Source organism: Bubalus kerabau, chromosome 9 (genome assembly GCF_029407905.1).
Source record: "Bubalus kerabau isolate K-KA32 ecotype Philippines breed swamp buffalo chromosome 9, PCC_UOA_SB_1v2, whole genome shotgun sequence".
NCBI classification, from domain to species: Eukaryota; Metazoa; Chordata; class Mammalia; order Artiodactyla; family Bovidae; genus Bubalus; species Bubalus kerabau.
This window is the reverse complement of record NC_073632.1, coordinates 55,240,776-55,246,775: the sequence shown is the minus strand read 5'-3', so window position 1 is coordinate 55,246,775 and position 6,000 is coordinate 55,240,776.

The following is a 6,000-nucleotide window of genomic DNA, read 5'->3' as shown; positions in this document are numbered from 1 at the left end:
GATGGTAAAGAATCTGCCTGCTGTGTGGGAGACCTGGATTCAATACCTGGAAGGGAAGATAGCCTGGAGTAGGAAACAGAAACCCACTTTAGAATTCTTGCCTGGAGAATTCCATGGACAGAGGAGCCTGGCAGGCTACAATCCATGGGGTCTCAAAGAGTCAGACATGACTGAGCAACTAACACACACATCCTAGGCTCCTACTCCACTTTTGCCTCAGAGGGCTTTTCACTGTTTCTAAAGTATAACTCCAGAAATCACTATATTAATATTTTATATGTGAATCCATGTCCTATATTTGCTTTAACTGTCATACTGAATTTCAACTTATTTATAACATTGCTATTGTTGTTGTTAGCCCCTAAATCATGTCTGACTCTTTTTCAACCCCATGGACTATAGCCTTCCAGGCTTCCCTGTCCACAGGATTTGCAAGCAAGAATAAATAGTGACAAAAATTTTAAGAATTCTATAACTTCAGATCATCTCCTTGTGATAATTCTTATTATTTATTTTTAAAAATCACAAAAATAAAACTCTTAGAACATCAAAGTATATTAAGTAATTTTATATGTGCTACTTTTTAATCTAGATTAAGCATTTACTTGGGAATTCCTATAACTGAAAATAAGAACATAATTTTAATTAATTTCTAACATTAGGCATATATCTGTTGGCAATTTTCATGAGTTCTTGAGCTTTCTACCTTTCCTGATATTACAAGGAAATATCTTTTTTGTTAAAAATACATTGAATTTATAAAATACTTGTGGTTTATATATGATAGTTTTCATTTTTCTATGGAAAATTGAAAATAAAATTTTGGCATATGGAACTCTATGCCTTATATTCTAAAGTGGTTTTATTTTAAATGCCAAGCAATTATAAAAAAAATGGTTTTGCCCTATTACTTGGATGTAAACAATTGTATTGCTTTTAATGTCATAAAATCCTGAACTTAGAATCAATATGTTCTTCTAAGATAAAGAAAAACCTTGTTGTTGAGGGGAAAAAAAAGGAAATGCAAAGAAAATTTAGTCATTTTAAATGCAAATTTACATTCATGTAATTCTCATTTGCGTGCATGCCCAGTCATTTAGTGGTGTCTGACCTTTTGTGACCCTATGGGCTGTGGCCCTCCAGGCTTCTCTGTACAAGGGATTTCCCAGGCAAGAATACTGGAGTGGACTGCCATTTCCTATTCAGGGTATCTTTCCTACCCAGGTATCAAACCCATGTCTCTTGATCCTCCTGCATTGCAGGCAGATTCTTTACCACTGTGCCACCTGTTAAGTTCCAGTTGCATGCACCCAATTCCAAAATGACTGTTTCATGTGCAAATACTAAAAATTACTTGCTATAGAAAAGCATCTGATATATATATACATGGAGATATTATTCAACCTGGAGAAAAATTTACTACATGCATCAAATTGACATTATAAAGGCTGTAAAACAATAAATAATAAATGACTATCAGATGGATTGCATATATTTAAGGACATTCATATTGATAAATGTATCTGTGTAAAAAAAAAAAACAAAAAAACATTTGTCACCTGTTTAATCTAAATTTGTACACATCCCATATATTTTAGTTTTATTTTGGTATTTCATGATATAGATATTGGAAATTGCAAGAAAATCAGAATTGCATGTTATTTTTTTTACAACACTATTCTGCATTTTTGATAGAGGTCTTTTATTTTTTTACTCCTTAGTCTCTACATATCTTACTGACTAGAAACAAATTCTCTGCAAACTGTCCTATTTCTTAACCATAAAATTGCAATGCCAACTTCTCCAAATCCAAAATTCAGTTTGACACATAAGGAAAAATAGACATGAACCTAAGGAAAGAGATAAGCACATAAACAGAAAAGCCAGTGGTACCTATGAAAAATAAATTATTTCTAAGGAGCAGATTTATTTTTTAAATATATTTGAAAGTTATTTCTCGAATTATTCAGAATGAATATATCTTATATACCACAGAGGGAAAAAAATACAATCCTGCTTTAAAGTTTTTCTTCTTCCTGGGTTACTTTATAGTTTAGTATATATGATTTGTATAGACAGTATAATAGGAAATCTGATGTAAACAGTTAAACATTAGGAATATGAAACACACACAAGTGGAAAAGAAAAACACACATGTGCACATTGCAAATTGAGCAGCAGTAACACTTAAAAAAAAAAAAAAACACTTACAGAGGAAAGGTATTACTGAGAATAGTATCAGTTTAAGAAAAAAGTCACAGAAAAAAATAATAAGCATATTTTAACTAGTTCTCAACGGCAGGCAAATATTGCTCTATTTCTCTACCTGGAACACCATGGTGAATAACAGTTAGACTGAGAGTTAGAAATTAATATTCTAATTTAGGGGTTTTCCCAGGTGGCACTATTGGTAAAGAATCCACCTACCAATGCAGGAGACATAAGAGATGCAGGTTCAACCCCTGGTTTGGGAATATCTCCTGAAGTAGGAAATGACAACCCATCCCACTATTATTGCTTGGAAAATTCCATGTATAGGAGGAGTAGCCTGGTGGGGGATAGTCCATGGGGTCTCAAAGCATCAGACAGGACTCAGCAACTGAGTTTTTAGCTTTATCTCATATTAGATATATAGGTATTGGTGTGAAGCACCACCCAGATTCTTCTTTGAAGAAGGAATACTTACTCCTCTTGGAATCTGAATTAGGGTTTAATGGAGCTGCACTTCACCCAAGGCCATGCTTTTCCTGTGTGGCTCATATCCAAAGATGAATTCACAAGGTCAATCCTAATGTTGGACAATACTGACAAGACACACTGATTGCAAATATCTCATTGTTGTTGTTTAGTTGCTAAATCATATCCGACTTTGCAAAACCACAGATTGTAGCCCACCAAGGTCCTCTGTCCACGGGATTTTCCAGGTAGGAATACTGGAATGGGTTGCTATTTCCTTCTCCAGGGGAATCTTTCTGACCTAACAACAAACACACTTTCCCAGCATTGCAGGTGGATTCTTCTTTATCACTGACCCACTAGGGAAGCCCTAAATGTCCTCATGAGTATGGTCAACTATGTCAGGTCTCCATCACTTTGATCTCTTCCTTTCTCAGTGCTGCTTCCACCGTCATCCTTCCATGGATGTTGATCCTTAATTAATACTTCATATGATAAACTCTTTCTCAGCTTCTTTTTCCTCAGAAACAAGCTAGTGACAGTAATTCTCAGGAGTGGTGCAATAACAAATGCAACAATATTTGTAACCAAATCTCTTGCCAGACTCTCTGCCATCAAAAGCAGTGCTTCACTGGCAATAAGTAAGGTACAGAGAGCCCCCTGACTCAAGGTAGTGATCCACTAGTTAAAAATCTCACAAGCAGGGAACTGGCATGGTGTAACAAAGAAAGGGAATGTATAACTGGAGCCATTTATCACACATTAGAGAGACACAAGGGAAATAGTAAATAGAGAGATAATGGGATACAATAGCGATCACTAAGCACCATTGAAACCTTGACAAAAATTAATGAAAAGCTTCAGGGGATTAATAGGTAATTAAAGCTAGTGTGAAAGCCAAAGTGTTCCTTTGGCACTGTGTAAAATAACTCTTCTCCTGGAGTTGGACAACAGATAAAGCAGAGGCCAGGCCAAGAATTTAATAGTCTGAATGGCTAAGGTCCAGATAAGGTTAAAACCAAAACAGGTTTGCCAAGGCAAATTTAGGGCCAATGTTGGGGAAATACTGGACCCTAACTTGACAGGGTTAAGTTCAAATGTTGAATCCTTAGATATAACTGTAAGCCCTGAAACTGCAGAAGTTGCCCAGGCCTCCCTTATTAAAAGCTAACATTTCCCTTCTTATTTAAAGTAATGCAGAGACCCCTTCCTTGTAAGACAATTTCCCCAAACAGTTTGGCACGTTCTCAAAATGTTAAGTGCAGAATTTGCCATAGGACCTAGAAATTCTAGCCCTGGATAGAATCCCAAGAAAATCCAAAATACATATCCACACAAAAGCTAGTGCACTAAATTCATATAGCATTACTCATGATAGCTTAAAAGTAGAAATGTTACAAATTTCCAACTGATGAATGAATACACAATTGTTTGTTATCCATTTATACAACAAAATAGTTATACAATGGGATAAAAATTAATGAGGTGCTGATATGTGCTACAACATGAAAGAAACTTGACGACATTAGGCTAAGTGAAAGAAGCCATGAAAGGTGAACTGAATGAATTCATTTATTTGAAACCTCTACCAAAAGCAAACTTGGAGACCGAAAGTAGATTAGTGGTCTAGATTGGGAAGCAGTGATGGCGGAAAGAAATGAGGACTGATGGCTAATAGATATGGGGCTTATTTTTGGGAGTGACAAAAAGTTCTAAAACTAGATTTTTTATAATAGCTGCATAATTCTAGTTAATATACAACATGCTATTGAATTGTACATGGGTGAATTTATTATTTGCAAATTATATCTCAAAGTTGTTTAAAATATAGTACAGACAGATCTCATAACTATCACTCATCCTTTCCTAATGTTAATTCTCTTGCAATTATCAATACCAACAGAGTCACAGACTTTATTTACTAAAGTACTTTTTCAGTTCCAAGATCCAATTCTCAAACTCAAAATGCATTTTGTTGTCATATCTACTCAGTCTCCTCTAAGCAATTACTTTTTCATTTTCATAATCTATTGTTCAGTTCAGTTCAGTTCATTTGCTCAATCGTGTCCAACTCTTTGTGACCCCATGAACCACAGCACACCAGGCCTCCCTGTCCATCACCAACTCCCAGAGTTCACCCAAACCCATGTCCATCAAATCGATGATGCCATCCAACCATCTCATCCTCTGTCAATCCCCTTCTCCTCCTGCCTTCAATCTTTCCCAGCATCAGGGTCTTTTCACATGAGTCAGCTCTTCACATCAGGTGGCCAAAGTATTGGAGTTTCAGCCTCAATATCAGTCCTTCCAATGAACACCCAGGACTGATCTCCTTTAGGATGGACTGGTTGGACTTTCTTGCCATCCAAGGGACACTCAAGAGTCTTCTCCAACACCACATTCAAAAGCATCAATTCTTCAGCGCTCAGCTTTCTTTATAGTCCAACTCTCACATCCATTTTAGAGTTTTACACTATTCTCTAACCTGTATTTGATGCTTAATATTTGTCAGCAATTCTAGCTAAACTCTAATGTTTTTAGGAACTTCTATCCCAGTAAGTGTGAATTTGTATCTGCTTTCTTTCTTTCAAGCATTGCATTTTCTTAGATTTGGGGCCAGTTATTTGCTATGGAAAATATTAAAAAGCAGAGACATTACTTTGCCAACAAAGGTCCATTTTGTTGTTGTTGTTGTTGTTGTTTTCAGTAGCCATGTATAGATGTCAAAGTTGGACCATAAAGAAGGTGGAGTGCTGAGGAATTGATGCTTTCAATCTGTTGTGTTAGAGAAAACTCTTGAGAGTACCTTGGACTCAAGGAGATCAAACCAGTTAATTCTAAAGGAAATCAGTCCTGAATATTCATTGGAAGGACTGATGCTGAAACTGAAGCTCCAATCCTTTGGCCACCTGATGTGGAGGGTTGACTCATTAGAAAAGACCCTGATGCTGGGAAAAGTTGAAGGCAGGAGGAGAATGGGACAACTGAGGATGAGATGCTTAGATGGCATCACTGACTCAATGGACATGAGTCTGAGCAAGCTGTGGTAGATGGTGAAGGACAGAGAAGCCTGGCATGCTGCAGTCCATTGGGTCACAAGGAGTTGGACACAACCCAGAGACTGAACAACAAATTTGCTCTGACACCAGTTATGATTTTGAAGTTTGTTCACCTCTTTTTCTGTTGCAAGAGAGAATGTGTCATCAAAAAAAAAAAAAAAAAAAAAGAGAGAGAGAGAGAATGTATCCTATTACTTAGTTCTACATCTTGAGGTAGAATCCAGAAATTCTCAGTTCTTTGCTTTTTTATTTGCTACTATTGATT